The following is an 11,259-nucleotide window of genomic DNA, read 5'->3' on the forward strand; positions in this document are numbered from 1 at the left end:
AAAGCTTTGACTCAGGGACAGGGGAACCTTCCATCCTGTGGCCACACCTCTTTGAAGTCCTTGGAAATTCTCTCTGTTAAACGGGCAGATGGAGAGAGGGGAAGATTGTGTAAGGATTTTATGAACCACAACTAGAAATGGCACACAGTATTCCCATCACATTTTATTGGTCAAAACTAAGTCACATGGCCATGCCCAAGTGCAAGAGAGGCTGGGAAATGTAGTCCAGCCACATGACCAGGAGAAAAGGGAAATGGGATGTCAGGGAGCAATTAATTATTCTCTGCTGGAGCATGACCATGAACTAATACTAACTCTGAATCTTCATCCCTCAATATTAATTTTGTGACATTGTTCTGCCTTTTTACCTTGAGCTGGTTGAAAGTGGTGGCTTCTTAAGCCAAATAAAACCGGCACAAATAAACAACGCTCATTTTAAAGAAATTAGAAAACACCAATTCAGGTGACTACTTGATATACATCTTAATCAATGGTGAACTCTATTGGTACAATTCTGCTGAATGGTAGGGAGTGTGTGGCTTGATCTCTTAAGATTATATTGAATAATTTGAAGCAGAGAACTAAATACAATAATAGAATTTTAAAACTAGAGAAAGCTTAGAAATTATTTAATCCAAAACTTTAATAGATGCTGGCACTGAACCCAAAGCAGAGGGAAGATAGGCTCTGATGTTGATACTCTCTCCATTTCATGGGGAAGCATAAAAACTTGACTTACCAATGTCACACAGTTAATTGAGAGAAGTAAGCCTGGGACCCAGCGCTTCAAATTATGAGTCAATGCACTCTTCACATATATTTAACACCCCCTACCTCATGTATACATATATGCATTCGTGCTCCTCTTCAGAGTCATTCATGTGAGTTTAATTTACAGTCCACTGAAATGGAAGGAAGACATGATTAATGTGCATTATTCTCAAAATGAGGGGCTAGCAGGTCTGTGGTGTTACATCTGTAATAACATCATTTGCACAGCTTGTGTGCTGTTTTGCAAATAGCCCCAAAGTATTTTGTGTATTGGTCACCACGTTCGAAGAGAAATGAGATATTCTTTTCACTGGTCTGGAAAAGAGCAAGTTGCAGTGGCTGACTTCAGAATGCCCCATTGTTCCAAGCCTAACAGGTGCAGGTTCCGACACTAAGGGTCGGATCCCATTACCACTCGAGTTGCATGGATCACTGACCTTGAAAGGGGTCTGCACACACATCAGTGTGGGACCCGTCCTTTAGGAACCACGGCCACTAATCTGAATGGCTATTTAGAGCTGTGAATGGCATTTAACAGGCGTCCCTCCATTCTTCCAGGCTCATTGAAGAATCCCAGTCCTTCTCCTCCTGCTCATTAGAACTGACACTTCCCAGGCCAGAGGGATGACCAGGATGAATCAGAGAGGTGAGATCTTCATCCTGAAGGACAGGGTACAGTTCAGGGCCAGCTGGGGATGAAAGAAGTCACTCTTGGCAGTTGGGGCTTGGAGCTTATGATTGCGTCTCCATTATAACAAACATGCAATTATGTGGAATATCTCAAAGATACCTTCCTTTGAAAGTTGGATGATTCAATCAAGTCATTTTCATAGTATTCTCTTAAAAAGAGTAAATCCTTCAGCTCTTATGCCTATAAACCCGCCCACTCTTGACTTCTGAAACAGACATTTTTCCTCTGAAGCTTGTTTGATGTTCTGTTTGCATTTTATTTACGTCATTTAGTGTGTAGCTTGCTTTTGTATGCATGGTGGTCATATTTATGATGGGTTGATTTCTTTTCTTTGTTTTTTTTTTAATAAATTAATTTTTTATTGGTGTTCAATTTACCAACATACAGAATAACACCCAGTGCTCATCCCGTCAAGTGCCCCCCTCAGCGCCCGTCACCCGGGTTAATTTCTTGAAATTAAAGTATAAGAAAGGGCATTACAAATATTTTAGTAATCCAACTGAATTTTGAGGGCATGTGGCCACTGTATGGCTATTTCTTGGAGCAAATTTGTTTGCTATTGGGTGCAAACTAGGCATTTGCCACTCTCAAATCTCACAGTTCGATTTAGTTGCTCAATTGATTTCCTACTGATTTATTGAAGGTAGTAGCATTACATAGAGGCATATAGATAACTTCCATCTGGCCTAAAAAGGCAAGATGGAAATGATTTTCTTGGGGTTGATTATCCAGCTAGTCCATTCATTCTGATTAAAGTAGATGCGGCTTACAATTGCGGATGTGCTTATAAGGGAAGATGCCAATGAGGAGAATGATCTTAGATACTTTCAGCGACATTATGAGCAATCTTTTTAAAAAGCGACGCTCTGGAAAATTTTCCATTGTTTTGAAATGGCACAGTGGCTTGCATATGTATTCGTCATATTAAGTAATGATTTCATTCATTCATTTAGCAAACTATGAACACTTTTTATGTGCAAGATATTAGAATATAAGGCCAAGCGTGACATGACCCTGGCCATGGCTTACAGTTTGGTGAAGGAGACAAACTTCTGGCTACCACATGCACAGGTTTTGGTGGCCATCTATACCAGCCTAAGGAGATGTCTACCTATGTATATGCTTACATGAACTGAATTTACAGGCCTCTAGGGCAGTGGGAGAGTCCTGTGAGGGCAATGTGGAGGAGGGATCATGAGTTTTTCCAAGGAACGTCAGAGAAGGCACGAGGGAGGAAACTCCGAGCGCTTTGCCAGACAGAAGAGGCACAATGAACAGAGGAACTGAGGAGTGAGCAAGAGAGGAACGGAGGCGAGAGTGATCTTTTTAGAGCAACTGGAGCATGACATAGACATGGAGCAGACGTGGTCTGTGACACAAATACATACACGAAGCAAAGTAATTAGGAGGGTGGAAATTTCAGCCACATGCCCAGGGGCAAGAGGTATGTGACTTTACTGATCCTTCTATTCATCCACTTATTTGTAGAAACTCTCATTTTGCCATGTGAAGGAAACTTAATCTTCCTCAATTTGCGCTGAATCTCCTCACTTTCCCTAGATGCCAGGGGCCTTATGAAATATAGATGGTGGTGCAGCGGGGTGGGGCATCAGGACCCTTGTTATCAGTTCTCCAAGCTGGATTCCAGGGAGGTGACCATTATCCTATCTGACCCTCTGTCATTAGCTCTCCAGGGCTGTCACCAAGCTGTGTTCAGAAGGCTATGGTGCTGCCCCCCAGGGGGCAGGAATCAACCTCCAGATCATCTGCTTTATCAAGCTGTCTAGGGCCTGCTTTGCTTAGTCACCCCACATCCACTTCTCTGAACATTAGCTGCCCATCTGGGCTCTCTGTTAGGAAATGAGGCATGGGATCTTACACTCTTGGGTCACACCACCTCATTGAGGAGACATCTGTTTGCCCTTTTCCAGGAAGATCAGAGTACAGGCCTCCTTTCTCAGGGACTCCAAGCTTCCTTGGTCTCATTACCTCCTTTTCCTACAATTTTCTGCACCAGGGCTAGCTTTTGTAAACTTGAAGGTGTGGGATGTGGAGTTGGTAGTGGTGGTGGAGAATCTTTGCTCTTAGTCATATTTTTTCTTTTTTCTTTCTTTCTTTCTTTCTTTCTTTTCTTTTTTCTTTTCTTTTCTTTTCTTTTCTTTCTTTTTCTTTTCTTTTCTTTTCTTTCTTTCTTTTTTTTTTTTTTTTGCTTAGGTTCTGTGGATTTTTTTTTCTTTTGAAGGCTAGGCATTTGAAACTCAAAAGCCAAAAATAGTTTCCTTTCTTCCCTGTTTCTACCTTGTAATCCCTTTCCTGAAGTAAGGGATCTAGATTTCAGTGTTCTCAGCCACAGCAGCACATTACCATCACAGTGAGGACTTAATGACTAATACAAAGCAGTAGGTCCACTTCCTGAGGTTCTGATTTAATTGATCTGGGTTCGGGCAGGAATACTGGTGTTGTTTAACAAGCTCCTCCCCAGTAGGTTCTAACTATAGTCAGGATCAAGAATTACTAGACTAGCAGGGTGGTTAAGAAAGGTCCAAAGTATTAAAGAGAATGCAGGAAAAACATCAGCTTATATTGCAAAGTATTACTCAGGTCTAAGACGCCAGCACTGCATTTGGAAGAATCTTGAATTCCCTGTAATGGAACTTTGACTTTATCATGTTGGGAATACAAGACATTGAAAGAAAAAAATTAAGTAGTATTTACTATACACCTTGTGCTAAGTGCTATGTTTTAAATAGTCATCTAATTTCAGCCTGAGATAAATTCTGCAAGGTAAGTCTTCTTACCCTCTATTTTGCAGATGGGGAAATGGACCTCAGTGAGGTTATATAAATTTCTCAGGGTTATTGGGTAAGCAAATATCAGATCGCTGATTAGAATCCAGATCCCTGATTCAAAACCCAGGCTATTTCATGAAATACTGTTGCCTCCCAATGTGATGTGATAAGAGAGTTTATTAATTGAATAAATCAGTTAAGAGTTCTGTCAACAAAATGGTAGAAGAGAGTGATGTCTGGGTGTCTCCGTGGGTTGAGTGTCTGGCTCTTGATTTTAGCTCAGGTCATGAACCCGGGGTTGTGAGATTGAACACTGTGTCAGGCTCTGCACTGGGCATGCAGTCTGCTTGGCATTCTCTCTTTCCCTCTCTCCCTGCTCCATACCCCCACTCTTGTACATGCTCTCTCTCTCTCTCTCTCTCTCTCTAAAAAGAAATAAATAAATGAAAATTAAAAAATGATAGAAGGGCCAAAGGTTAGCCCCAAGGGAATGGGTTAGCCCCAAGGGAATGGGCTGTCATTGCCTTCTCTCTCAGTTGTTATCATCATACATTCAATGGTTATTGCTGCTTAGTTTTTTTTTTTTTTAAGATTTTATTTATTCTTGAGAGACAGAGAGAGAGAGAGAGAGGCAGAGACACAGGCAGAGGGAGAAGCAGGCTCCATGTAGGGAGCCCGATGTGGGACTCGATCCCAGGATGCCAGGACCACACCCTGGGTGAAAGGCAGATGCTAAACCGCTGAGCCATCCAGGGATCTCTTAGGTCTTTCTTTTAATGACTGATTTTTTTTTTTTTTTTTAATTTGAGTGTGGTTGACACATGTGAGATTAGTTTCAGGTGTGCCGCATAGTGATTGGACAAGTTTAAACATTATGCTGTGCTCAAAACCTATGTAGCTACTAAGTGAAAGCCTGTACCTTCCCCTCCCCCTACCTACTTTGCACATTGCCCCTGCACTCCCCCCGCCCCCCCCCCCGCCCCCGGCTTTGTTCTCTGTGTTTATAAGTCTGAGTCTGCTTTTTGTTTGTTTATTCTTTTTTTTTTTTTTTTTTTAAGATTCCACATATGAGTGAAATCATATGGTATTTGTATTTCTCTTTCTGAGTTATTTCACTTAGCGTAATACCAGCTAGGTCCATCCATGTTGTCACAAATGGCACGATCTCATCTTTTTTATGGTTATCTCATACTCCATTGATTTTCCTATTCACTCATCTATTGATGGGCTCTTAAATTGCTTCTATATCTTGGCTATTAAAAATAATATTGGGGTCATATATCCTTTCGAATCAGTGTCTTTGTTTTCTTTTGGTAAATATCCAATAGTGGAATTTTTGGATTACATGGTATTTCAGTTCTGATTTTTTGAAAACACACCATACTGTTTCCCACAGTGGCTGTAACAATTTACGTTCCCATCAGCAGTGCCTGAGGGTTCCTTTTCTCCACATCCTCGCCAACATTCGTTGTTTCTTGTCTTTTTGATTTTAGGTATTCTGACAGGTGTAATGCAATATCTCATTGTGGTTTTGGTTTGCATTCCCCTGATGATTAGTAATGTCGAGCATCTTTTCCTGTGTCTGTTGGTCATTTGTATTACTGTTTAGGTCTTAAGCTTGCTTTTAGCATGAATAATTTAGTGACTCAGAAGTTAACATGACACAGTATTTATTTGTATTTGTTCTACGAAAATAGAATTCTTTACTAAATAATCAGGGTTGTTTTTTTTTTTTACCAACCTCTCCCAATTTATCTATTTATTTATAGTAATTATAGCTTTTGTAATTAATGTCAGCATTTTTTTTTTTTGCATGTAAACTACAGTGTCACAGAGCAAAGAAAGAAAGCAAAACTCCTAAGTGCAAATAAAATATCCTTGCTACTACCTTGAATGGGGCTTACATAACCTTTGCTTTCCTTGTATGCTTCAGAGGAAGATTGTCGTACTTTCATCTTTAGATTGCTTCAATCTCTTTTCATGACTGTTATCAACATTATTGGTATAAAAGTTGCTAATTATGTTCCTTACCTGTGACCATTAATTTTCTTTTTCTGCTTTTCATTATTTCTGCTGTTCATTGTGTATGGGGACAATGCACATACAATGCTCATGTGTATTGTCCCCATTTTTCCTTCTTTAGTTAAAGGTGGGCAAAATCCCTTCTTTAAAACCTGCTGCTGGATAATTTACTTGCTAAGAGATTGCCCTGTATTTTATTGAGTGATTTCTTATTAGAGACATCAGAAAATCAGAATATATTCTGACATGGTTTTGCTTCCACTGGTTATTGTCTATTTACTTTTCCCAGTAATCCAGGCCTAGCAGAGCACCTGGCACAGCTCAACACATGTTGACTCCAATATGGTCTTCATGTGCTAAAACAGTATGGGATAAGCCAGGTACATTTAATCATGCATTGCTGAAATTCAAATGTCCTTGTTATACATCAGGTGTCCAGAAGTATAAGATTCTGATTTGAGAGGAATTCATGATAAATTTCCCCTTTCTTCTGATACTGAAGTCATTCATGCCCGGCCTTCCCATCTCGACATGATAGTGAGGTTCCCTTTGATGTCCTACAATCTCCATATTTGTTTCATTTCCTCTTCCAGAGCCACACACTTATTTATCTTCTCGGTGTATGTTTTGGGGATGTATCTACTTAGTGAAAGAACCTTTTCAATAACCTCTTTTGCTTTCATTATGTTTCCATCAGCCTTCCTCTTTTATTACACAAGTTGACCTGCACCCCATCAAAGCAGGAAGAGGTTTTCAGCATAAAGGATCCAGGTAACACAGAAGAGAGATGCATAGTGGTGGAAGCCAAATACCGAGGGTGGCAGCAGCTAGAAAGGTGGAGAAGTCAGGGCTAGGTGGAGGAGTAATGAGGGTGAAAGGAGGACATCTCAGGAGGGATGTGTGTATTTGAAAAGGAGGGCAGAGGAAAAAGATAACCTAAGAACTAAAACATAAATATGGTGGTTCATTTTAAGGAATTGGAATTGAGAATAATATGAGCCCTGACTTTTCAAGTCTTAGATGAGTTCACCTGGCTTGTTTATTTTTGACTTTTATTAAAATCTATTATTATGACTATTTTTTGCATTTATCCTTTAGAAGACCTCTCCATTGTTGTGATATTGTTATATTTTGTTGTGTTATGTTCTTTCTTTCCTATTTTTGTCTCCTACAAGCACTGTTGGGCATTGTTTATCCTCAGTAATGCCTTTGGAGTAATCTTTGTTTTTTCAGACAAAGTCTCTGGTATGTGCATATATCTGAACTTTAATTTATGCCATGCTGTAGAACATTGATGGTAGTCAGTTGTAGTTGAATTAAAAAAAAAAAAGATCAGTCCTCAGGAAAGAATGATGATGGTGAGGGGAATAGTTTAAAAAATTGGATGACCTGACAGGTTGTTTTGAATGTTTCATGGGTAGAGAGGGAGAGGCAAAGAATAACTTGCCAATATGCTTTTATTAGGTAAGATTATTTGAAAAGAGTGAGATTTCAGAAACTGCTCGAGTAAAGGGAACATTCTAACCAGCAGAAGGAGAGGAGCCTAGGAAGCTGGAACAGAGAAACTGAATAGAGAAGCTGTGCAATGTGAACCTAATGCTTATTTCATGGAGGCTGCTGCCCTGAATTTGTCCACACCTGACAATTTGTTGGTTTTGATGCAAGTCTTTCGTCCTTTTTTGTCCTGACCAACAGCTTTTTACAGTTTGGTGAATGAAGTCTGGATCAGGCATAGTCAGCAATTGAGATCGCATGCTGGAAAATAAGATAAAGAATAATAATAATAACAAAATTGTGTTATGGAGATCACTTCCTTTAGATTATAGATATACACAAATAATGCTGTCCTACTCTCCCAAATTTCCATCTCTGAGAAATTCTGTCTCAGTTCAACTAGCCTACCTTTTATGAAAACTTTTCTATGTCCCCAGCAGTGCCTGATGTTCTCTTTCCTTTCACTATGAGAGCATTTTCAGTCTTGTCTTATCCCCACTGTAGGCAGACTATGCTTTAACTCCTTTTTGCTTGCATATAAGAAGTGCCTAGTATATATGTTTGAATGAAATACAGATTAAGATGCATGGCCGATATTGAAGTAATGTTTCTATTTCGACTGAATTGGCAAGCTCTGCTCTGTGTTTGTAATGATCACGTAGATAATTCTCTATGCACGCGTACATGTTTTAACTTTTATGTGAGCATGTAAGTGTTTGAAGGTGATGGCAGGAAGAGGGGTGGCATCCAGGCTCTGGAACTGCCTGCCTTGGCTCCCAATCATAGTGCTATCATTATCCAGATGTGCGATTTTGGGCAAAGCCTTTACCATATCCTATTGAAGTATTCTCTTGTGTGATGGGGATGATAGTAGCACCTGTCTTATAAGACAGTTGTAAGAATATAATGATAGAATACATGTAAAGCATTTAGAACAATCCCTTTCACTAGTGAATACATGATAAATATTAGCTATTGATATAATTATTATTACAGTCTTGTGTACAAATTCTGTCATCTGTGTAGTTCTTATCTCAAATACCAGATTATAAACTTCTTGTGGGTAAAGACCGTTTCTCTATTTCTTAGCTCAATCTTAAGCATACAGTAAACTTTTAATAGTCTATTTTTTAATTGTTGGAAATAGGGTGATGCGCTGGAGCCCAGAGAGCTCATGGAGCCTCATAACATTTCCCTGAAACATTCCAGGCAGTAAAAGTGTAAAGGTAAATGATAGTTCTGAACCCAGAAGAATCCCATATTTGGCCAGGAAGGCCACAGCCCTCTGGAAGTTTCTGAGACGGTAATAAGAAATATTTATAGCTATAGGCAAAATCTTTTTCAACAAATAGTATTAAAAAGAAAGTATATATATTCCAAGTTCTAACAAGATCCAATTACCACATAGCTGGTGGGTTTAGGCAATTTAAAATTTTATTTTTTTCTTGTTGCTGCTTTTGTTGTTTTATAGTAATGAGATTTGATCTTAAGTTCTGCTTCATTGTTATGTCCTGAATTAATCTTATCTAGGATTATCTAAGTGGTAGGTAGGTGGTGCAGAAGATAGCCTGAGAATATGTAGTACAAATTTTCAGACCCTGTTCAAAGAGGAAAAGGAAGAAAGGACCGAGAACATTGTGGCATTGGAAAAATATCCTCATCTTTTTCAACATTTTGAGATGAGTGAGACTCCACATACATATTGTTAAATAAATGCCACCTTCACCATGAGACCATCAAATATTTTAAGAGAAATTAAATCCTTCAGACTCTGATTCTTTTACACTGGACTCATCAGAATCTTCTTTTGTAAGAGCAACTTGATAGCTAAGACACCCCTGGGGCCTTTGTTCTTGAACGAGGAGGTCATATTTTTGCCAATGCTCTTTGCAACCTGAACCAAGAGAAGCTCAAGTTCAGCTTCAAATTTGGAACCCACAACCCTGAGTGAGTTTTAATGCTGATAAATTTATTCTCTCCGCAAACTCTCAGAGGCCACGCTTGGGATAAGGTGGATATCTTATAAAAGCATGTATTCTGAGGAAGAAAAGAACTGGTAGGCCAGTCAAGGTATATCAGAGGGTCAGGTCATGGGCAAAAGTCAACCTGTGCTGTGGCATTCTGGGAGTGCTGAGAAGTGGAAATCCAAAGTAACGCACCCTCGATTCCACACAGGAGAAGAGTAAAATGTCAGGGGTTGTAGATTTGTACATGAGGTGAATGGGTTTTGTGGTTGGAGTTCTCAATGAGTTCACAGTGAATACTGTATGTGTTCATTCATTCTTTGAACAAATACCCATTGAGTAGACGCTGTGAACAAACATAGCGCAAGTCCTAGAAATACAGGGGTAGCAAGGCAGACGAGTCCCTTTCATCAAAAATAAGCAAAGCTGGACACTAGTTAGAGTGGGAAGGGCAGAATTTAATCAGTAAGAACTATTGCAATAGAGAAAAGAGTCCAGCGTGAACTGAACTCAGCTTTGATCTGTGCAGAGGTGATCAGATATTTTAAAGAGAGAAGGGGAAAGGAGGAGGGAAGGTGAGGAGGGGGGCTCAATAGAGTCAGGGAAGAGAAAGGTTCCAGAAAGCAGGCAGGGAAGTTGGTCCATGTGAAACTGGTGTCTATGCTGTTATGTCCCTACTCTCCCACAGTGACTACGAGGTGGGGCCCTATTTGCAGGTGTTGGCTGGAACAAATAGCAAATTCTTTTGGCAGTCTTGACTTTTCTCAGGCAGGCACTTGAAGGGGGACTGGGGTCATCTTAGGAATGTGGGGTTCAACTGTTAGAAACTATGTAAGTGTTCGTTCAAATCTTGGTAGACCAAGACTGAGGCCCTAGTCAAGAAGAGGGCTCACAGATGTCCCTCTAGGGTTTGGTCAAGAAGAGAGTTTTGGTCACTTCCCTTGTGGAACTCCATTCTATCAGGAGATTAGAGCATAACATTTTAATTAAATGTTTCATTGAATCTATTTATATTATTTTATGATAAGGGTGCTTATTCTGTTCTTCAGATGTTCCTCACAGGATTGGTAAAGAAGAAAACTCATCAATTCTCCAGGACATTAATTAACTTGGGAAATTCATGCAAGAACTACTTGGAGTCAAAAAAAAAAAAAAAAAAAAAAAAGAACTACTTGGAGTCAAGTGTGACGTATAAATGGTATCATCTGTTTTGACATGTTCCTTTCACTGTCTTCAAAACATCTACCAGGACGTCTGGGTTGCCTACCTCTCCATTTGGCATCCCCAAATGAGGTATGGGTATTATATTCAGAAAGTCTGAACTCTCTCGAATCAATGATTCAGATATGTCATTTCAAATACATGAATACATCTTTCTTTCCCTATTTTTGATTTTGACAAGGAGTTTTGAAAAATTTCAGAACCAACTGCTGTTCTAAGTCTAGAAATAACTTCTTAGTTCAATCAGCCCCAGCACTACCTTCTCGCCACTTCTGTATTTTCATAGTGGGAGACTCAAAATCAGAGT

At 39.6% G+C, this 11,259-nt stretch overlaps 1 long non-coding RNA gene across 1 annotated transcript; it reads left to right on the plus strand.

Moving 5' to 3' along the window:
• Window positions 1-1,329: 1,329 nt before the first annotated feature.
• On the plus strand, window positions 1,330-10,899 carry LOC140595087 (uncharacterized). Its single transcript, XR_011996472.1, has 3 exons — window positions 1,330-1,417; window positions 6,971-7,044; window positions 10,781-10,899. It is a non-coding gene; the product is annotated as an uncharacterized lncRNA (long non-coding RNA).
• Window positions 10,900-11,259: the final 360 nt, after the last annotated feature.

This window comes from Vulpes vulpes, chromosome 13, assembly GCF_048418805.1.
Source record: "Vulpes vulpes isolate BD-2025 chromosome 13, VulVul3, whole genome shotgun sequence".
Lineage (NCBI taxonomy): Eukaryota > Metazoa > Chordata > Mammalia > Carnivora > Canidae > Vulpes > Vulpes vulpes.